General features: G+C 42.7%; 1 protein-coding gene across 13 annotated transcripts in view; it reads right to left on the bottom strand.

Moving 5' to 3' along the window:
- The window catches only part of CTNND2 (catenin delta 2), a 944,995-nt gene that overhangs the window by 165,401 nt on the left and 755,188 nt on the right, over window positions 1-24,406 (bottom strand). The gene's annotated exons all lie outside the window — the stretch shown is intronic.

Genomic DNA, 24,406 nt, shown 5'->3' with positions numbered 1-24,406 from the left:
ACCTGAGTTAAAAGACAGCCTCTTGCTGTCAAGTACTACCTAGGGTTTTAGCTACATGATTCCAATTAAAACTGATGGTCGCCACAGAGTTAACTGCTCTATGAAATGTCTGCTGAAAGTTTCCCATTGGGCTAAATTACAAGGATATCAGAGGGAAGAAAAGGATGGATGCTGTGTGGCCGAAACCATTAACTGTGAGCCTAATTGTGCGTGTGGCCCTTTGTGCTCCACAAACACTCACACGCTGCTCACAGTTGTTCTTTCCTAACTTGCAGTACTTGGGAAGTGAGCTGGACTCACCAGGCCTTGATGATTTCATGACTGGACTATGTCTCCAGCTTGGAGTAATGACATATGGTCCATTCCCTGGGTCAGGGCCCGCCCTCCCTGTGTTCTACCAACTCCCTCAATGTTTTACTCTGGCACATTCATGGTGGGCTAAGAAATTCAGGGTGCATTTATATATTGGAAGCCCCCCATATCCAACCTTCATTCTGGCACTTTAACTTCCCATCGAGGGGGAAGTCTACCCACCACACACCATGGCAGCAAGAACTTCTATACTTGCTGAATGATTTGCCAGCCATGGCCAGTTACACACACAGCAAAAGGAAAATGTCATGGGTCAAAACACAAATTAGTTTCAAATATGAACACTAGCTAGTTGTTTTCTTCTTTCTCTGTTAAACCAAATTATTTCTGGTCAACCAGGTGTGATTTATATGACAGGTCACAAAGCCTAAGGCTTAAAACGTATAAAATAAATGAATATGCTAGGAAACATTGCAGAAGACAGATGCAATATTCACTTCATCAAGCAGGTGGCCTCCAGGAAAATGACCACCACGTGACTAAATAAATAATGAGCAATACCAATGTGATCCAAATCCTTGCATTTTGAGTTTTGAGACCCCTATCTTCTAAGAAGTAGGGGAACAGAACTTGACTAATCCCTTATTAGTCAAGTTCTCATCTCATCAGCTATAAGAGTGCCACCAAATTTGCAGCCAGATTGTGGGCTTTAAGATTTTGCAGTCTACCCATCTGACAAAGGGCTAATATCCAGAATCTACAAAGAACTTAAACAAATTTACAAACAAACAACAAAAAACAAACAACCCCATCCAAAAATGGGCAAAGGGTATCAACAGACACTTCTCAAAAGAAGATATTTATGCAGCCAACAAACATGGAAAAAAAGCTCATCATCACTGGTCATTAGAGAAATACAAATCAAAACCACACTGAGACACCACCTCACACCAGTAAGAATGGTGATCATTAAAAAATCAGGAGACAACAGACGCTAGAGAGGATGTGGAGAAGTAGGAATGCTTTACACTGTTGGTGGGAGTATAAATTAGTTCAACCATTGTGGAAGACAGTGTGGTGATTCCTCCAGGATCTAGAAATGGAAATACCATTTCCCCAAGCAATCCCATTACTGGGTATATACCCAAAGGATTATAGGTCATTCTATTACAAAGACACATGCACATATGTTTATTGTGGCACTGTTCACAATAGCAATGACTTGGAACCAACCTAAATGCCCGTTAATGATAGACTGGATAAAGAAAATGTGGCACATACACACCGTGGAATACTATGTAGACATAAAAATGGATGACTTCATGTCCTTTGCAGGGACATGGATGAAACTGGAAACTATCATTCTCAGCAAACTGACACAAGAACAGAAAACCAAATACCGCATGTTCTCACTTGTAAGTTGGTGTTGAACAATGAGAACACACAGACACAGGGAGGGGAACATCACACACTAGGGTCTGTGGGGTGGGGAGCTAGGGGAGGAATAGCAGTGGGTGGGGTTATTGGGGAGGGATAGGATTAAGAGAAATACCTAATGTAGATGATGGGGCAATGGATGCAGCAAACCACCACCATGGCACATGGATGCCTATGTAACGAACCTGCATGTACCCCAGAACTTACAGTATAATAATAATAATAATAATAAAAAGATTTTCAAGATTTGGCACTATGTTCTGGATTATTAACAGCTATCATTAAAACAACCTTTCCAACTGTCATTTCAATTTATCCCTAATTCTGATTATGCAGTCATGTAATTTTTCAATTTATTTACTTGGAGGATATTTTAACAAATCATACTTCAAAGACTTAATAAAGCTGAGAGTCAATGTGATTTTTAAAAGCTTATTTATCTAGATGGTAAGTTTTCCTTGAGGTCTATTTCTTGTTTCTCTGATTGCTTTGATCACTGACTGACAGCTTATTGAATACCAACAACCATCATCAAAAAACTGAAAGAGGCAAATAACTGCATATACTCTCACAGACTCTTGTGTCTTAACCCTTTGTTGTGTGCAATTCTCTAGCCCCTCTCAAATATTGTTTTATTCTGGGGAGTCACCCTAGTATTTCTGTAACCTGACTGCTCACTGGGGGGCTAAGTAATTGGAAGAAGGAGTCACTCAGCAAGGAAGGAAGGGCAGAGTCCCTGTTATTCTGCTGGTATCCAGCCCTGCTGCCTGCGGGCATCCAGCTCTCTCTGCTTTTTATGGTTTTCGTTATGGACTGAATGTTTGTGTCCCCCAACAAACTCATATGCTGAAATTCTAACCTCTAAGTCGCAGTGTTAGTGAGGACTTTGGGAGATGATTAGATTATAAAGATGAGAGCCTTATGAATGAATTGTCAATGCCTTATAAAAGGGAACTCCGGGAGCTCTTTGCCCTCTTTCTGCCATGTGAAGACAAAAAAGTCAGCTGTCTGCAATGCAGAAGAGTCCTCACTACAACCCAGCCGTAGGGGCATCCTGATATTGAACTTACAGCCCCCAAAACTGTGAGAAATACATTTCTGTTGTTTGTAAGCCATCTTTATGTCGTATTTCGTTACAGCAGGCCAAACTGACTAAGACAGTCTTCTTATATACCTTCCCTGGAAAATGACTCCTTAATTTGTGGCAAAAATGCTAACAGAGACATTCCTTGGATCAAACTAGCTTAATTCCCATGTTTAAATTGGAAGGAAGTGATTGAAAATAAAAACCACCTTTCCTATAGCCTCTTAGAAATTTACCCATCTCTGCTAATTGCTATTTCATAAATTGAGAAGTTCTGACAACTCATTTAGTAGCTTTTTACTGGGGCAAAGAACATGACAAATGTTAGAAAATCCAGAGTCCAGTTAACTTGGCCAGAGATTACTGTATAGCTCTAGCTAGGTGAATACTGTATTAAAAACAGACAAATCATCATCACTGGTCATGAGAGAAAGGCAAATCAAAACTACATTGAAATACCATCTCACGCCGGTTAGAATGGTGATCATTAAAAAATCTGGAGACAACAGATGCTGGAGAGGATGTGGAGAAATAGGAACACTTTTACACTGTTGTTGGGAATGTAAATTAGTTCAACCATTGTGGAAGACAGTGTGGTGATTCCTCAAGGACCTAGAAATGGAAATTCCATTTGACCCAGCAATCCCATTACTGGGTATATATCCAAAGGATTATAAATCATTCTATTATAAGGACACATGCACATGAATGTTCACTGCACCAGTGTTTACATGATAGCAAAGACTTGGAACCAATCCAAATGCCCATCGATGATAGACTGGACAGGGAAAATGTGGCACTTATATACCATGGAATACTATGCAGCCATAAAAAATGATGAGTTTGTGTCCTTTGTAAGGACATGGATGAACCTGGAAACCATGATTCTCAGCAAACTAACAGAAGAACAGAAAATCAAACACTGCATGTTCTCACTCATAGGCGGGTGTTGAACAATGAGAACACATGGACACAGGGAGGGGAGGATCACACACTGGGGTCTGTCAGGGGGAACTAGAGGAGGGACAGGTGGGGGTGGGGAGTTGGGGAGGGATAACATGGGGAGAAATGCCAGATATGGGTGATGGGGAGGAAGGCAGCAAACCACATTGCCATGTGTGTACCTATACAACAATCTTGCATGTTCTTCACATGTACCCCAAAACTTAAAATGCAATCAAATATATATTTAAAAAAACAGACAAATCAAGTTTTTGACTAATGGTTACTTAAGACTGCCAAGAAGTCTAAGGACCACTCACCTTGTTTAAGAATGAAAATATCTTATATGGAGGTGATGGGGGATGAGAAGAAAGAAAAATTATAAGAACACATGCCTATTTCATATAAGAAAAAATATACAGAAAACAGGAAGACTTAAGATTATTTGGCTTTTCTTTTTCCCTGAAAGGGAGAAGGATGTAATTTAATCTTAATTACTAAAATCTATTCTTAAATTTCTAAAAGAAATTTCTGGAAGTCTTCTTAAAAGAAAGCAGGAGTTATTTCTGTGAAGAGAAGCACCAAGGAGGTCTTGCAAGTTTATGCACAGGTCTTAATCACTAGTGAGGAATAATGCTGGAAAATGCAGTGACAGGGCAGCTCGAAGATTCTGCATTTTAAAACCAAGGCTGCCATAGCACCGATATAGTCTGTCTGCTTCCATGATCATCATGACTGCCCTTTTCCCCTTCATTGGAGTAGGGAGAATTCTAAATACATCCCTCCAAGATTCCCTTTGGTTGCTCAACCAAATACTTACTGGGGAAGGGGCTTTGCAGATGGGATCAAGGTTGCTAATCAGCTGCCCTTAGGATGGGGGAAATGATCCTAGGTTATCCTGCTAGGCTCAATGTAATCACATGAGCCCTTTAGAGGGGAAGAGGAAGACAGAAGGGTCAGACTGGGAGATGTAGCTGAGGAGGGAGCAGGAGAGGTGGGGAGAGATAAAGGTAGGCGGTCTGTCCTAACGGCTTTGAGGATGAAGGAAGGGAGCAATGAGTCAGGGAATATGATGCCCTCTAGAATCTGAGAACAACTCCTGGCTGAGACCCCACAAGGAAATGCAGGGTCTACTGCATGGGTCTGAATTTAGCCAGCAACCTGAAGGATCTGGGATACAGGTTCTTCTGAGAGTTTTGCAAAAGGAGGCCCATGGCCGACACCTTGATTTCAGACTTGAGAGACTCTAAACAGGGAAATCAGACAAGACCCCTGCACTTCTAGGGTACAGAACTCTGCAGTAATCAGTTAGTAACGTTCTCAGCCATTATATTTGTGATGATTTGTTATGGCCGTGACGCCCGTGAAGACTTTTGTCTTATATGAAACTCACCATAATAATTTTCACAAATGTTCACTTTAACATTTCTACTAACATATTTCAAAAGTTTTAGATAAACATTGTTTCTTCGGACGAGGGTATTTTACATGCTCTGAATGACAAGATGAGGTGTAGTCATTAGGAATTTTAGATGCCTCTTGTTGCAGGAAGAACAGTGAGCTAAATGAGTTTCTCACCAAATCTAGGTAGCACCTAAGAGTGACTTTTCTTGCTTTACTACGACTAGGTAGCTTGCACACAATATGAGTATAGGATAATGGCACCACTGGGTGCACTATTTCCTTTTATTGCTTTAGTTGTGAAAGGAGTAATGCTTCAAAAATCTGAGAATTATAACACTGCACAAAAAGGTCAAATAGCAATGACACTTTGAAGAGCCACAGAGCTTCATTAAAAACAGGTCACAAGTTGGCCATGAAGAGTTTATTTTCATTGTCTACCTTCACTGAACTAAGTGCTGCAATCAAAGGACTTGCAATGTCTTATAGTACACGTGTCAGTCTTTTGCTTTTGAGCAAGTGTTAAGATCTGATTTCAAAATTGTGCACTTAGCCAGCTTGGTGGCCACCCCAAGAATAACTAGAAAATGAGAAGGCTCATGCCCTCCACCATCAGCCCAAGGCACATTTGTCATTCAGGTTTCACTGCTTTTTGTAAATAATAATGGTTCTTAGAACTCCGGCACACACTATATAAAATTACTTCATGGGAGAAAATGTCAAAGCAACAATACTCCATAGAAATAATCTAGGAAACAATCTAGAAACTCAAGGTTTTCTCTAAAGTTCATCTTAATATAATTACTCCTATTATCCATTACTTCATATGTGCCGAAATGAAAAGGTTGTAGAGATCTGCCAATCAGTAATGAAAAAAAAAAAAACAGGGTGGATTCAATTTTTGACAAAAAAGATGCAGAGAGAGGATCTTTCCATATCACACAAATGTACATTGGTAGATAAAGTGATTGAATGACTTCATTTAATCCAATAATTTGCTAAAATTCCCCAAGAAACACACTATACTATCTTAATTTGAATTACAAATACTCATCATGGAATATTTTTACAGAATATGCGGAAAATAAAATATATAGTGTTACGTGATTCCAACTCCAAAGAAAATCAGGATTACTGCAGTCTCTGAGTAGTGGTTTCCCATCTTTATTTTCCACATGGACACACCCCAAAGACAGTGTGCCCATGCCTAACAGCCTCCTACGTTCACTGACCACTTGCCATGCAGTGAGATGCAGTGGGCTGTGGGTTACATGAAGCTGCCAACCAGCTAGACACAGCTTTGTCCCTGTTCTCCATCGGGTTCATATCATGGTGGTAGGTGGAGACATCCACTTCTAAATTAGTGTTGACCACTGCTATCATCTTAATATTTGTGTCCCTCCCAAAATTTATATGTTGAAACTTAACCCCCAAGGTGATGGTAGTACGAAGTGAGGCACTGATGAACAGGATTAGTGACCTTATGAAAGATGCCTGAGGGAGCCTGGTAGCCCCTTCCACCATGTGAGGATGCAGGAAGGTGTCACATGTAGAGCAACCCTCAGTAGACCTCAAAGCTGCTGACGCCTTGATCTTGGACTTCCCAGCCTCTAGTACTGTGAGCAATAAATTTCTGTTGTTTACAAATTACCTGGACTAACGTGTTTTGTTATCGTAGGCTGAACAGACAGAGATTGCCAGTCTTTTTCACGTGTTTTTTTTTTCTTTTTGGTTCTGAATTTTCTTCATCTTAGAGGTCATGAATTAAATTAGTGATGAATAAAATAGAGATAATGAGTGAAAAATGACTTTATAAAGTACATTTGTTGCCACAGTGATCAAGAGATGCAAAAGCAGATGAAATGAAAAAAGCAAGAAGGCAAAAAGGAGATAAAAACGAAATGGGGGAAGAAGAACAATGGTGCTAACTGGGACCTATTTTGAGGGTTTTCTTAGTGGTTATGTTGTTATGCAGCAAGACTGCTTCACTCACTGGACAAATTTATGTGTTGCTCATCTCTGCCTCTCCTCTTCCCCACATGCCTACGTTCAATCAGGCAGCACATCAAGTCAGCTCCAACCTCAACGCATTTCCAGAATCGTTCTCCATGGCTACCACCTGTCTCTTACATGTTCTCTCTGCTTCTGTCCTCATATTCTCTACCTTCTAGGGAATCCTCATAGAGCGGCTGCAGTGATTCTTCAAAAATATGTATCGGAGCACAAGTTCTCCACTCCAAGGTCCTTTCACTAAGTCAAACTCAAAGTCCTCACCAAGGCACATGCCTGAATACTTTCTCGTCTTTTAACTCCTACTCATCATGCAAGTCTTCTCCTTAGAAGACTCTTTCCCCAGTCCCCTGACCAGGCTAAATTCATTGGTTCTATGCTCATTCAAGGCTTCCTTTCACAATTCCCATCCCACTGATGTTACTTGCTTACTGCCTCCTTCCTGCAAAGCCCATGAAAACAGGACCTGTGCCTTTCTTGTCACTCATGTCACCAGCAGCTGGCACAGTGCCTGGCATTGAGTAGGCACTTAGTAAATAGCTGTTGAATTGAAAAGACTTCCTATTGTAACTCTAATCAATTTGCAATTGATTAGATGCAATTATCCTAGATTGGTCTGGAGGAGTTGAATGACAGAAAAGCCATATGAGGAATTAATCCATTCATTAGCTCATTTCTTATTTATTAATATAGGTCATCTCAATTTGATCTAAAGGCAGGAACTTTATTAATTGTCCTATTCAGAATCCAGAAATTTGATTTTTTTTCATGCAAGTTTAGTCAAGAAGCTGTATCTAGTGATCTAGATCAAATTATGATTTAGAAAAGGCTATAAATAGTATACAGACCCCAAAGTGTGCAGGAATTTGCTTGCTTGTTGTATTTAAGAACAAGGTTAATCCCCATAAACTTAATACTCTAAGCTTGGTTTACTATTTCCATGGACTGGTAGATAGGCTCCTGCAAATAACTTGGGAAGAAGATAAGCAGCAACAGGTCTGACTTGGGTGTGGGGAGGAAGAATGCTTTTGGAAAAGAAATCAGGTGACTGATGACTGCCAGGTCTTCTCACAAACATGAAAAAGACACATCCCCGCAAACAACACAATAATGTTTACTAGCAGGAGAGTCCTTGTTTATGGAACGTTTTCTTCAGAACATTCCTGATGTCTAGGATTGCTCGTGGGAAACATCTAGGTTAGGTATCTATCTGGATATGAAATTGGAGGTATTTAATGACCAAAATGACCCTGTATTAGCTTTTTATTGCTGCTGTAAATTATCTCAAATTTAGCAGATTAAAATAATATAAATTTATTACCTTACAGCTCTCTCTGATTACAGGTTGAAAGTCCAGTATGGGTCTCCAGAGCTAACGTCAAGGTATCAGCAGGGCTGTAGTACTTGTTGGAGGTACCACGGCAAAATCTGTTTCCTTGCTTATTCAGCTTACTTGCAGAATTTAGTTCATTATGGTTGTAGGACTGAGGTCCCTGTTTCCTGACTGGTTGTCAGCTGAGGATCTTTCCCAGCTTCTAGCAACTGTGCACATTTCTTGGCTGTTAGCCTCCCTTCTCCATCTTCAAAGCCAGCCATGATTTCTCATTCGGCTGCACTGCCCTGACTCCAGCCAAAGAACATTCTCTGCTTTTAAGGGCTCATGTGATTAGATTGGGCCCACCAGGAAAATCACAACAATTTCCCCTTCTCATGGTGCTTAACCCTATTCACGTCTGCAAAGGTAACATTTGCAGGTTACAAAAAGGTCTTTTGCCAGGTAACATTCTCAGGAATGTTGCTGGGATTAGGGTGTAGACATCTTTGGGGGCCATTACTCTGCCAATGCCAGGCTCTCTGTTTGTAAGTGATGTAAATGCACACTGTTCTGTGAGGACATGTGTTAAACTGGTGCAGTGCATGTCCTGACACAGCAGGAAGGACCTGGTAGTCCTCTCCCTATCCAACCTGAGCCCTGTGCTTACCTGTGTCCTTGATATTATTAGAAAAGTTTGATACCTTGTAGGGTCTATGATTGGTGTGAGCTCAACTCAATATTCTAAACCTTGTTACATCGCACAAATTTAATGGGTGGTCCAGATGCTGTTCTATTTGTAATTACTGATTAATTATTTTTCCTAGAAAAGCTAGCTTTGCTAGGAGCTACAAAACAGGACCAAGATTGGTGTCTTGCCTTATAACTTAGATCATGAGGGCTCTGCTTTGCACATGTCTCTAGTGGGGAGTGAATGATGTGATACTGCGGAATTGATTAGTCATGAGGAGATTCCTTTCTGCATGTCCATGCAGAACGAAAGCATTAGAATCATCTCTCAACAAGCTGGCATTAAGTTTTCTTTCCTTGTCTTCAGAGGAATCACAAAGTAACAAGAAACTTTTTTTTTTTTCTTTTTTGAGGCTGGAGTGCAATGGCAAGATCTCAGCTCACTGCAACCTCTGCCTCCTGGGTTCAACTGACTCTCGTGCTTCAGCCTCCTGAGTAGCTGGGACTACAGCTGCATGACACTATGCCAGGCTACTAATTTTCATATTTTCAGTAGAGACAGTATTTTGCCATATTGCCCAGGCTGGTCTCGAACTCCTGGCCTCAAGTGATCTGCCTGTCTAGGCCTCCCAAAGTGCTGGGATTACAGGCATGTAATCCTGTAATTCACACCCAGCCTGAAACCATTTTTATCTGGAAACCGTAACTACCAAGAGAGGGAGAAAGCATCTTGTTACCCAAGGAGCCTGTCTATATCCCAGGATCCTGTGTGTTGGAGTTCAGTACTGTGTGAAAGCACACTGACAGTGGCTGAATTTCATTTCACATTTGTTTTCTGACACCCAGAACTGGACCTGCTGATTAATCCCTGCCTTACTTGAATCTTTGCTCACCTCCCTGGGGTAACTACTGCATCGTCATGGGTGTGATGTTTATGGAACCTTGGGTGATAGAAGAGCCTGGGTTGAAAGGGAGAAAGAACAACACATCCTATTTTCTATCTGTTTGCTGCTAGATCTCGTGTCCCGCTGGACAGCTGCCCTTGCAGCTCTGCTCCATGAGTGCTGAGTGCTGACCACCTGCCTGGTGCTGTGGCTTCCTGATGCTGCACAGGAATGCAACAGCTGCCTGAGGGTGTATGTCAGGCTTTTCCTCCTTCTGTAACAAATTAACACAAACTCAGGGGCATAAAATGCCGAGTTATTATCTTACACATCTGGAGAACAGAAGTCAGCCATGGGCCCACAAGCTGAAATCCAGGTGTTGGCTGTGTTCCTTTGGAGGCTCCAGGGGAGAATCAGTTTCCTTGCCTTTCCCAGGTTCTCTGCACTCCTTGGCTCATGGATCCTTTCTCTGTCTTCAAAGCCAGTGGAGACTTTCTTACGTGGCATCATTTTGACACTCTTCTGCTTCCCTCTTTCACATTTAAGGACTCTTGAGATTATAAGGATCCATCCATATAACCCAGGATAATCTCCTTGTATTAAGGTCAGATGTTAGCAACCTTAATTCCACCTGCAACCTTAATTTTCTCTTGCCATGTAATTTAAGGTATTCACAGGTTTTGGGGATTAGCACATGGACATCATTGGGGTCTGACCTACCACAGGAGGTCAGACTATTTTTTCATCATGTTTGGGCACACATTAGTACCCAAAGAAAACATGATAATCTCCTGCTTCCTTCAACCTGTCCAGGGCAAAGAAACAGGTTCAGGAAGTGTATTCAGAAGACTGTCCTCAAAGTACTCCTAGCCTCTTCTTTGAATAATTTGATCTCAAAAGAAAAAACACGTAAAAACATTATCTGATCAATTTATCAGTTTCCTATTGATTAAATGGAATGCAATGCTACCTGATTACATTTTTTTTATTGTATTTTAGATTCTTTTTTTTTTTTTTTGGGATGGAGTTTCGCTCTTGTTACCCAGGTTGGAGTGCAATGGCGTGATCTCGGCTCACCGCAACCTCCGCCTCCTGGGTTCAGGCAATTCTCCTGCCTCAGCCTCCTGGTAGCTGGGATTACAGGCACGCACCACCATGCCCAGCTAATTTTTTGTATTTTTAGTAGAGACGGGGTTTCACCGTGCTGACCAGGATGGTCTCGATCTCTTGACCTCGTGATCCACCCGCCTTGGCTTCCCAAAGTGCTGGGATTACAGGCTTGAGCCACCGCGCCCGGCCTAGATTCTTAATGATTGTTTCTGTAAGCCAAGTGCTGAAGTCGTTTTCAAACATTATATATGCAAATAAAGTTCAAACTTACTTGTAACACTCTAATAGATTCTCTACAACTATCTATTGAGAAGACATTTGTATCTATATTTGCCAATGCTACCAGTTCCTACTGTGATGTCAAACACATGGGAGGAGAGGGTCTATTCACCCCCAGCTACAAAACAGTTACTGAGGCCATTCAGGATGTGCAATGGAAAGAAGGATACGGGAAAACACAGTCTTCACCAAAAGCTCATGCAGTGTGTAGGAAAGGCCATCCGTGAAGAGTACTGGAGAAGAAATATACACATATTTAAGTTGTTCTATACTGGATTTACAGAAAACAAAACAATTTCTGCAAATATATATGGAGAATACTTAACTGGTTTAGCTCTGGGTTGGAAGGTGAGGTAAGAGAGAAATACTAATTTTATTCCTTTTGTATTGTCTGATTGCTTTAAAAATTATTTTTATTTTTATTTTCTTTTTTGAGACAGGGTCTCACTCTGTTGCCCAGGCTGGAATGCAGTGGTACATTACGGGCTCACTGTACCCTCCACTTCCCAGGTTCAAGTGATCCTCTGATCTCAGCCTTCTGAGTAGTTGGAACTACAGGTGCACACCACTGAACCCAGCTAATTTTTTATTTTTTTTGTAGCGATGGGGTCTGCCTATGTTGCCCAGGCTGGTGTTGAACTCCTGGGCTGAGGCAATCCTTCTGTCTTGGCCTCTCAAAGTGCTTCGATTACAGGTATGAGACATTGTCTCCAGCTGTTTGATTACTTTTTAAAACAAATGCATACAAAACGGTCTTTTTTTTTTTTTTATAAAGTATTGGTGAACACGATAGAAAAGATCAGAGTAATTAGTGATGATTGCATGCTTAAAGCGGCTGACTTTATCTTTTTTCTAAATGCGTAGAGTACCCTCTTGATGGTTCTTGGTGAATAAGGGAGACAAAGCTAGAATTTAGAGGCTCCAATCTTTGGAAAGCATCTTCAATAAAAATATCCTTTGGGGATGCTTAATTATTCTAAGGCTAGTTGTAGATCTAATAAAGATTGCCTTTGAATGGGTTAAGTTTGGATATGCAAGAAGGCCATCTGTGAGAAGAACAGGGAGCCATGCAAGTTGGCAAAGGGAGGAAAAACTCTTTAGGGATAGGAGCAACCAGACAGGTGCCTAGGCCAGCTGTGTCTGCAATTAAGAGCCCAGGCTGGCAGCAGACAGCCCTCAAAGGTTCTGAATCTTCATCTATGGTCAGTTTTGGTCTACAAATGAGTATGAATGGCTGCATGTGACTGATTTATTTGCCTGTTGCTATAGTTTGAAGGTGTTCTCCAAATCCCTGTGTTGGAAACTTAATCCTAATGTAACAGTGTTGAGAAGTGGGAACTTTAGGAGGTGATTAGATTATAAGGGCTCTCAATAGATTAACATTGTTATCATGGGTGTGGGCTCCTTATTCCAAGAGTGAGTTTTTAAAATAAAACTGAGCCTGGCCCCCACTCACCCTTTGGCTCTCTCTTGCCCTTTCCCCTCTGCCCTCAACCATGATGGAGTAAGAAGGCCCTCACCATATGCCAGCCCCTTGACCTTGTACTTCCCAGCCTTCAGATATGTAAGAAATAAATCTCTGCTCTTTATAAATTACCCAGACTGTGGTATTCTGTTACAGCAGCATAAAACAGACTAAGACACCTGTCAAACAGATGATAACTTGTTCGAATGAAAAGGAGACAGAGGGACTAAACGGTGCCAATACTAATGTACTCTAGCCACAGAAAGGAAATGAAATTGGAAGCCAGCAAGAGAACAGCTTCCTACTGCCTGCTTCATCTTTAGCCCTATTCCACAGAGAAATTAGAAACAGACCAGATAACATTCTTATCTCGAGCACGTTAAAGGAATTTCAAGCAAGACAGTGCGAGGTTGAATGCAAGGGGGATTCTTGAAGAGCAGGGAGAAGGGTGTGAACGGTGAGAGGAACACATCAGGAATACCTCCATACCCTACCTTGGCAGGACCTCATTTTTTAATTCACTTGTAAGAAATGGAAGTATTTTATTCTCCATAAGACAGCCTGTGGTACTGGAAAAGGTTTGATGTTAAATTTAAACTCTTTTATTAGCTGCCTGGTCTTGGGCAACATGCTTAACCTCATACCCTCAGTTTTTTCATCCATAAAGTGGGCTGATGTTTTGGAAGGGTTAGATGAGGTAGTCTGCGATGCATGTGAGAGCCAGACCTATAGTGGACACCCACTTCCCACTTCCTCCTTCCTCCTTGACTTCTGCTCACTCAGGCATATGTGCCCGAGCAAAGGCCAGGGGAACGTAGTTAACAAAGAGAAAATAAGAACAATACATGTAAAGCATCTAATGCCATGCACAGAAGGCTATCCTGGTATTCAGCAAATGCCACAGTAGCTCTGGGAAAGGTGAACCTCTCTTTCCTGGCTTTATTTTCCCATGAAACTCTCCAAGACTTCCCCTACCCTTTCTACACACTTGCTCCCCTGTACTAGTTTGCTAGAGGTACATCTAGGAGATGTCAACGTGACCACAAGCTGGTGGCTTAAGCAACAGAAATATATTGTTTCACAGTTCAAGAACAAGGGGTCTGCAGGGTTGCTTCTTTCCGAGGGTTGTGGAAAAAACTCTGTTCTGGGCCTGTCTCAGCTTCTGGTGATTTGCTGGCAGTATTTGACTCTTTTGCTTTATAGGAGCAGGACCCTGATCTCTGCCTTCATCTTCATGTGATGTTCTCCCCCATTAGTGAGTGTCTTTGTGTCCAAATTTCCCATGTTTATAATGACACCAGTCATATTGGATTGGAATCCACCCATTAGACTTCATCTAAACTAACTATATCAGCAATGATCCTATTTCCAAATAAGGTCACATTCTTCAGTAGTTGGGGTTAGGACTGCAAAATGTGAATTTTGGAGGGAGGCAGAATTTTACCCGTAACAGCCCTCAGTGAGGAGAGTGAATCATTTGACTGGTGGGTGATGAGCTCTGGCATTGGCTGAGATTTTGCACTTGCCGGAGCTAAGCTATATCGCGGCACCAGGGACTGTGGGAGGCAGTGATGTGGGGTGTGTTTGTCAGCTTTTCAAATCCCAGGTTTTCTAGAGGAGCAGTCCCAAGTCTACACCAGCTAGGGGTTTCTATGAGTAGATCCTTAGCCTGCCATCTGGCGGAAGTTAGAAAGCTATGATCTCCACCCAGCGTTCTCACCAGTAAACAGACTATTTAATTTCCATTTGTCTGTTTTTGCTGTCTCATTTTCAATTAGTCCTAAACTTGGGAGAAGAAAAGGGTATGTTTACTGGGCCCCTGGGTCTTAACCTATGAATTTTAAGGAGGCATCAGGGAGGGAACAGAGGCTCGGGGAGCTCGGGAAGGTTTGGGAAGCGGCCTGAGCTGCCTCCGCCTCTGGTCCACGTGCAGGCTGCCTGACCAGAGCCTGGTCTCTGCATCTGGACTTGCCTCATGCTTCCTCTCAGTACCCATCACATGGTCTCCTTGTATCCTGGGGCACAAAGGGCTGAGTGAGTCTCGGTAAGGGTTACTGTGGCCACCGACAAAGGAGATGTCAAGGCCTTGGGGCTCTTCCTTTGGGTCCACAGAAATGGAGGCAAAGAAGGAGGTCTCAGTGGACAACAGGTATCCTGGGAGCTGGTGGGAAGAAGCTGTATTTCTCTCAAGGGATCACCATCTCACCCCTTTTCTGGAGGAAGGTCCTCTACCCAAGCTAAGATGATCTAGGAGACAAATGCTGCTTTACTGGGTGGGGTTCCCAGCTCCTGTTGGCGGACAAATTTTTCTAAGGAAGTCGATGTGTGTAGGGTGCTATGCTCAAGATGCACAAGAGGACCCAGTGCTCAGCCCCCGACCCTCCCCTTATCATTCCCTATAGCTCTGAAGACTGTCATTATAACTGCATGATGGTTGCCTCAGCAGAGACAGTGGTCTAGGGCCAGCAGCCATCAGTTTCCAATCGATCAGACTCTACGCCAAGCAATTTATGTGCATGAATGTGGGGCCAGGATCTGGGTGAGGAATGTGAGGCACTCATCTCAGTGCAACATTTAAAGGAGTGCTAAAGAAAGTATTAATTATGATAAGCAATGTATATATTTTTATAACAAAATATACATTATATAAAATTATCATCTTAACCATTTTTAAATGCACAGTTCAGTAAGGCTAAGTACATTCACAAAGCTGTGCTGAAGAATATTTTAATGCAATATTTTTCCATCAAAATCAAAGCAAAAACATCTATGATGAAAATATTACCAAAAATTTAAGCTAAAGGCGGGATCTAATCCTGCACAGCTCAGCCTCTCTTGCCTTACCCTGCCCCAGCCCTACATGACTGGCCCATCCCTCTTTACTCATGAAGAAACTGAGGCTCAGAGAGGCTACCTCAGTGACCCAAAATCACACAGCCTGTGGATTTCCATTCGGACGCAGATGTGGATGCCTGCTCCTCTGAGCTTGGATTTTATGCCTGTCCATATCACACCCATCTCAAAGACAGTGGCAACTAACTCAAGTTCCTAGTGCAGCACCTATGACCCAGGCCAGGATCTGCAAATGGCCAGTGCTATCATGGATCCTCTTGTCCTTCTGCCAGCATCACCCTCTTCTCCTCCTTGTCCCTGCCCTGCCTCTAGTCTGCTCTTCACCCTGCCATAATGGCTGCATTTGTATAGCAAGAGGAGCCTCGTGTCTCTTCCACCCACACTTCCATGGTTCCATATGGTCTATGAAAATCAAGATACCCTCTCCAAATGACCCTCCTTTGCAGACACTCTTAATAATCAGCTTCCAGTAGGCTTTTCTCCTCTCCATCCCTCCCTGCCAACCACGTCCTGGCCGGCCATACTGAGCCACCTGTGTGTCCCCAGACATGCCTCATGTTCCTCCTGCAGGTGGATCTTCTGGCCCAGAACATTTCTCTGCACCTTCACTGGCAAACTCTCCTTTTTCCCCAGGACACACTCTGTGGTGCGTTCCTAGAGTTCCTCAGGTAGCATCCATGGTTCCCTCATCAGGGACTGTCGGGCACTTCGGCACGGACCGTTTTAATGACACTAAGTATCCCCACAATGTGCCACAGTTCAGGTTTCCTCCTCTTCTGTGAGACCACGACTGTCATGTCTTCCTCATCTGTGTTTCTGTGGTGCCTAGCAAAGTCCTGGGCACATACTAGAAATTCAGGATATGCTTGTGTGGAATAAAGACATGATACATTTTATCTAAGCTGTTGATTTAACCCTGGGTCAATAAGGAGAGGATGAGATGGCTATGGCTGCTCCAGTTATATAAGGGAGGGGGCAGACTGGTTGAGGGGTCCAGTGCTGACAGGCTGACTCCAAAAGGGCAGTGTCATGGGAAAAGCATTCTGTCCATATTCTGAAAGCCCCGCCTTGAATCTTGGTTTGTGGCTTTCTACCGAGGGCTCCAGGGTAAACTGCTACACCTCTCCAAGCTCCAGTTTTTTCTTATTTAAAATTGGGAAAAAAACCCAAACCCATAACCTATCATCTATGATGTTATCCTGAGAATTACGTGAAGATTAGAGGTATTAAAGGGTTATTCTGTCCACAAAGCACTAAAGTGATATTATTCATTGATTTTTTAACTGTGCTGAGAAGCACAGTCTAATGGCTTCCTTCAGATGAGTTGGTTGAGGAATTCAGAATCATAAAAACCAAGGGCAATGTGAGTACACTGTGAGGACAAAATGTTCTAAACAGGTTAGTGAGGCCGTCCAAAGGAAAAGATATTCTGCTGTTAGATAAAACTAATTGATTTGGTGGTTTCATTGAACAGAATTATCAGCAACACACATACTGGAAAACAAGCAGTTATGTGGCTCTACCCAAGAAATTAACCTCATGTGGAAACTGGGGATGACGAAAGTGAAGTCAGTTATCTCTCCAACTGGGAGGATTTTATGAATAACCAGGAGAGTGAAAGCTTCCTTGCTTGGCGGTGATTTGTGCAGGACAGTTATTTGGCATGTGGCCCAGCAGAAAAAGAAGGGCCATTCGTCAATTCACTCATTCACTCATTCATTCAGGTCGGAGCTACTGATTCGGGTTCTACAAGGTGCCAGATGTTGTTTTGGGGAAAGACAAAACTGATACCAATCAAAGATATGATCATCACCTATGGGAACATGTCGCTTGCAAAGTGACTGGCCTTAAATACCCAAGCACACAGGCAAGAATATCCCTCCAAATTGTGAGAAGTTCTGGATCAAAGCCCAGGATGAATTTATACAGATCGGACATGTCAAGGAAGACCTCTTACAACAGGAGACGTTTAAGGTGGGATATAAAGGTAGAAAGTCCTCCAGGTGCTGGCAGTCATGTGTAAAGGCCCTGAGGTAGAAAAGACCTCAGCGTACAGGACAATCGAGAAGAGGCCAGTATTGCAAACACATTGAAGGAGGAGTGGAGGGGCCCCATGTGAGGCTGGAGTGTTGCTGGGTGGAGGGGTTTGTTTCTGTTGCGGGTTGGGTCTGCCTGCAGGCAGGCGCATCTGGGCTTGGGGGTCTACAGCACTCCTTAGCCTTTGTCTTCACCTGGATTAAAGTCTTCATAGCTCATTAAGTTTTAAAGACAGAGGAAGAAGCTTCCAGGCCCAGTGAGGCGAGAAGCAAGGGAAGCCCATTCTCCAGCAGCGTTCCTGGCCTCGTGGTGCTTTGGTGCTGCCTTTCTGGGCTGCTGCCCCCTTCTGTCCCCATGGGAGTGGGAAGCTGCTCAGACAGGCAGCCCAACCTTCCTAAAGCCTCTGTGTTAGCTCTGGGGATCCCGGCCAGGTGCCTGAGAGAAAACAGGAGGCTATTCTGTCTCAGTGATCTCCCCTCAAACAGGAATGCTCCCTGGGGAATCCCAATAAGCCCCGGCATGGGTAAACCAGTTACCGCAGGAGCTGGCAGAGGACTCTCTGCTTCATCTGACTCTTAATCTATTTCAGATGCTTAGGAGTGACAGGGGTCAAGGACAAATGACATTTATAAGCCAGGATGAGAGTGCTGCCTGCAAAGGGGAAATCAGTAAAGTTCCTTTGTGTTCCAGGAAGAAACTCAGTGCTGCTTCCATGCACGTTAGGGAGAAGCGCTGCCCTTCAAGCCCCATCAGATTCTGAGCAATATGATAGGCCACGCACCACGCCTCCTGGCAGGCCTCAGAAGGGCACGATGCTTTTGCTTCCCTGAAACCATAATTTTTTGCAGTAAGCTTCATTTCCTGCAACACCTGACTCTAACTTGTGCAAAATAGCTCTGTGAATGGTAAGTACCCATCAGGGTGACAACGCTTTCCTTCAGCGGAACCCTCATGTGTTTATATAAATTAGCCTGCAATTAGCAATTACATCCTTGTTTCAAAATAAGGGCAGGCCACATGTAACCCCGGGAAGAACAATGGTCCGGACATGAAAGTCCAGACAGGACTATTATGGAGAATTATGGGGGATGATTAATCAGCTGGCCTCTTCCTGGGCATGGCTATTCTCACATAAAATCTTTGTGCTAACGCAGCTACTTTCTATAATAAGTTACCTTAAGAGAAGTGTAATTAGCTGTTGGGATTCATTAGCCCCAGTCAGTGCATCCTCGCTACAACATCTTCCTTGCTAGTTTACTGCTTGTTAATGGGGAGTGATGATATATTTGTGCCTTTACGGAATGATAGTGAAGGACGCAGGGCTAACCTGAAGTCCTGGGGGTCTGTCCTTCTGCGTAGCAGACTGAGAAACTGAAAATGATTTTATAATACAGAGGAAAAGCTCAGTGTCCAGAAAAGCCAGTGTGGAAGGCTGTCAACCCGTTCACACATATTATTACTCAATGTTGCTTCTTCGCTTAAATCTGTTGGAGGCAAGAACATGTCGACCAAGCATGAAACCTGGACAGAGCTGTCTTCTCGTTCGCTTTTCCCTGCTTTAGGAAATTTTGTAGTGGGTACTTCTAGAAGCTTCTGTCAGCTTAGAATAAGAACTAACAAGACTAGAGGAGTAATGACTTTTACTTTCATTTGCTTCTCAATTCTGTTTCCAGAATGAGCAATTGGCTTTCCGGGAGATAATGAAGATCCATCCCAGAGAGGCAGCCGGGGGCCCCACGAGGCTGTGCAGGAAGGCAAGTGCTAGTTTTCTCTGCTCACCCCAAAAGCACCTCTGGTTCCTATGAGCCCCCCACACTGCTGTTGAGTCAGTGTGCAGAGACCCCGGCTCTCACTCTTGCACAGCACAGCTGTGCAGGGCAATGGAGAGGAACCCAGGGAAGCAGACCTCCTGCTCAGCTTCCACCCCACGGAGACCATCAAGCCTCGCTGTGTGAATCCTGGAGGACTTCTCCACTGGCCGCTCAGTGACAGGGCAAAGTCATTATCCTGGGAAAGGGGGCCAGACAGCACAGAACGGCACATGGAGACTTTTCTACTCTCTCATTTGAAATATAGTCTTAGTCAACTAGAGGAAAACTAAATTTTATTTCAAATATTCTTGGTTAATTAAGGACCAACCAGTCTCAAGAAAAAGAGCATGTGGGACCACCATAATGTAGAGATGCGTGGTGCAGCACAAAAAGCATCGAGCTCTGCACGCTGATATCAGGTGGTAGCAGGCGGTGAGGCCTCTGAACTGCTGCCTTCTTATTTTTTTTTGAGGGGGAGTTTTGCTCTTGTCACCCAGGCCGGAGTGCAATGTGCTATCTCAGCTCACTGCAACCTTTGCCTCTGGGTTCCAGCTATTCTTCTGCCTCAGTGTCCTGAGAAGCTGGAATTACAGGCGCCTGCCACTACGCCTGGCTAATTTTTGTATTTTTAGTAGAGACGGAGTTTCACCATGTTGGCCAGGCTGGTCTCGAACTCCTGACCTCAGGTGATCTACCTTCCTCGGCCTTCCAAAGGACTGGGATTACAGGTGTGAGTTACCGCATCTGACCTGAACGGCTGCCTTCTGAGTACCTTTCATGCCTCTCATTGCTGATGTTTCGCTGCCTCCAAAGGATCACAACTGCGAGCTGGAGATCTTCACTGAGGTTCATCAACAGGGGCTTGCCCCGTGTGGACTTCGCTTGCTTTGTGAGCTGTACCAACTCAATGGTTGTTTGGCTCAACTTTGGTAAATGTCAGTTTTATTTATTTTCAAATAATGCCACTTTGAAAAGGGAAAGAATAAACAGCATGAAAATAGATGTGATAAAGTGCTGGAGAGGCTGGGTACGTAAATGGTAAATGAAGGTGTTTGGTGTGCTCTTTCTTCCTCAATTTATGGTTAATAGATTTGTTTGCTTCATCTCTAGAAATGTTACATCTTATGCAATATAATATAATTTGGGAGTCAGCAGGAAGAAAAATTATATTTTTAATATCAAGAAGTTATGAAGGATTTAAAGAATGAACTAGCTTTTTATTTATCAGGAAGCTAATACCCTGTACTAATATTTTATAGAAACACTATTAAACATCATTTTATACCAATTGAGAATTAACAAAAGTTTTTCACTGAATTTCTTTTAAAGTGAGTAATTTGTTTGTACTAATGGAAAAATCCAGATATTCATGTCTTCATAGAAAGAATGACTCTTCATTCACATTGAAAAGATAAAATTAAATATTTGCTTGTCCTTTTAAAAGAAGCCCATATTTGCAACCACATTATAGGATACATAATTTAAAATAAGTTATAGTAGGAGTGTTCAAAGTTTTATAATTAAGTAGATCGAACTTTGCAGAAATAAGTGATGAAAACTTTAAAAGGGAATAGCATGATGGGGGATTTTATATTAATCCTTTATATTTAAGGAGAAATCATTATACCCACAGTATTTATGGCTTAGGAAACTATAACAGTGTTTGGGAAGAAATTATCCCCATTACTATTTAATGGAACAAAAATGCCAGGAAGAACTTTGGATAATGATAAGGCCTTCTGAAAGAAATGAAAAATAAGGGGTTTTCAAACCTTTCCTAATGGAAAAGACAGGGCACATGCAAAATCCTGAAGTGATGAAAAGCTCACGGGCTACAAGATAGAAACTTTAAGCCAGCTTCAAGTAAAAAGCTTTTATACGTAAAGAAAGAATGTGTTAGTAAGAGAGAAGTAAATCAGACACAGAGATATTGAAAAAAGAAATGTTGTTTTCTGGGGCATTAATTAGGGAAACATATCCCAATTTGTCCGGTCTGGGGCATATAATGTGGACCTAGATGCATCAGGCTATCTTATCTTAATGATATTATGCAGGAATTTCAACTGTAAACTCCATGGATTCTTCTAACTTTGTAACCAAGTGCAAAGCATTACCTTTTCTATGTATGGATATGTTTAGATAGATACACACTTACCATTTGTGTTATAACTGTCTACAGTACTCAGGACAGTGTCATGCTATATAGGCCTATAGCCTAGGAGCAACAGACATAGCATACAGCCTAGGGTGTGTCATAAGCCCTATCATCTAGGTTTGTGTAAGTACACCCCATAGTGCTTATGGTGTTTGATAAGAATGAAATTGATTCAAGATTCATTTCTCAGAACAGCTTCCTGTTGTCAAGCCATGCATGACTCTAGAAAGCATATCTCTTTCTGACTGGGTGGGAGGAAGTGACTTGGATGTGCTGGGGTTGCACCAGCAACACAGACCTAAGTCCTCGTCACTGGTGGGGCTCCTGAGATGGGCAGCCAACTGTCCTTTCTGAGGAGTTCCCAAGATCACCTTACTCCTATCCACCCCACTGAACTCTGTTCCCTCCCATTAAAGAGGACCGTCACTGTTGAGCCCTGACTCAATAAAACCATGTCACATCTCTGCTAGACACACTGATCAGGGGAGAGCTGCCTGGCCAGGAGCTTCCTCTGCTCTCAGACCAGGTGTGGGAAAATGGGGTAGAGTAGGGTGAGTGGTGAGTGTCTCATCTGTTCCCATGTCCACACAGAGTCTTTCCCCTTTTCAAGAACCTGGATTAAGAGTGCTGAATTCTAATGACCAGTGACGATGAGCTTTTTTTTCATGTTTCTTGGCTGCATAAATGTCTTCTTTTGACACGTATGTTTATTGCGGCACTGCTTACAGTAGCAAAGACTTGGAACCAACCCAAAAGCCCATCAAAGATAGACTGGATAAGGAAAATGTGGCACATATACACCATGGAACACTATGCAGCCATAAAAAAGGATGAGTTCATGTCCTTTGCAGGGACATGGATGAAACTGGAAACCATTATTCTCAGCAAACTGACACAAGAACAGAAAACCAAACACCGCATGTTCTCACTCATAGGTGGGTGTTGAACAATGAGAACACATAGGGAACATCACACACAGGGGCATGTCAGGGGGTGCAGGGCTAGGGGAGGGATAGCAGGGCATGAGGGGATTAGGGAGGGATAACAGGAGAAATACCTAGTGTAGATGACAAGGGGATGGATGCAGCAAACCACCAAGGGATGCATATACCTATGCAACAAACCTGCAGGATCTACACATGTACCCCAGATGTATAATAAAAATAAATAAATAAATAAATAACCTGTTTACTCTGAAAAAATAAAATGAAAAAAAGAGTGCTGAATTCAGCCTGGTATATTGGCTCATGCCTGTAATCCCAGCACTTTGGGAGGTTGAGGCGGGAGGATCACTTGAGGTCAGGAGTTCGAGACCAGCTCGGCCAACATGGTGAAACCCCATCCCTACTGAAAACACAAAAATTATTTGGGCGTGGTGGTACATACCTGTAATCCCAGCCACTCATAAGACTGAGGCAGGAGAACTGCTTGGAGCTGGGAGGCGGAGATTGCAGTGAGCCGAGATCACACCACTGCACTTCAGCCTAGGCAACAGAGCAAGACTCCTTCTCAAAAAAAAGAAAAAAGAAAAAAAAAAAAGAAAGAAAGAAAAAAGGGGTGCAGAATTCAGCTGACACATGCCCTTCATCCCAAGACTGGGGTGAGCTAGTTTGGGGCTCATGATACAACACTTCAAAAATACTTTTTCAAAAAGATTTTTTTAACGGATGAATAATATTGGCAGCCAACTGAACTTAACATAAAAATAGTAATAACTCCTCTTCTTACCTGTGGCTAATGAAAGAGTAAGCCACATAAAATAAATGTCCTTGGAGCTTTGCAGCCAGAGTGTGATTATCATTAACATTACTTTGTGAAGGGGCTTTTTTCAAGGTCACTCTAGAATTAGCAGCACCACGGGACCAAGCGCTCATCCATTATATGGGTTAAAATGACTAATTGAGAGTCTGAGTTTAATTATAATTGTAAGCAAAGGCACAGTGCAGATACTTTGATGGGCTTAATAACGTTCTTATGTATACAAAGACAGATGTAAAAAATTAGGGTTGTATATTGTTGTCCTTCAGGACAAGATGCTGAAGTAGGAATAGAATAATAAACATAAATGAATGACTCAGCGGCACCAGGAAATGAGCTGTGCAAGTTAGCAAGCTAGCCTTATGAACATACTTCAGCTGGAGATAAAGTCCTAAGTACCCATGACTAAATACAATGCGACTATATAGGAGGGCAGATCACAGTTGTTTTATTGAGCTAGCTGCTAGATTACAAGGTAAAAAAGAATGCTCTGCAAGCTTTTACCCACAGTTCACCCTGAAATAATGATAACGACCACGGTGCGATCTTTAGGATATTGATCGGCGATACTTTAAATGGGAAATGCAGTCATGTTTCACAGAAAATCAAGAAAGCATCAGGTCTGTACACGGCTGCTAGAGACGACATCCTTAAATGATACTGATATCATGTCACATCCCCTAGTATCAGAAAAATACATGCACTGTTCAGAAGCTAGTTCAATGTCGGGAGGAAAAGGAAAGGTTGGCTCACAAATGAGAGCAGAACACACAGAAATAAAAACAGAGAAACATCTCCAATCTGGGTTGTTTGTTCAGTGTGTGGGCACTATTTGGGGACAGGCGGCATCTCTTAGTTGTCTGCCT

Source organism: Sapajus apella, unplaced genomic scaffold (assembly GCF_009761245.1).
Source record: "Sapajus apella isolate SASKATOON/1434 unplaced genomic scaffold, GSC_monkey_1.0 scaffold11, whole genome shotgun sequence".
Taxonomy (NCBI): domain Eukaryota; kingdom Metazoa; phylum Chordata; class Mammalia; order Primates; family Cebidae; genus Sapajus; species Sapajus apella.
Note: the sequence above shows the minus strand (reverse complement) of the source record. Positions and strands in the feature narration are given on the sequence as shown.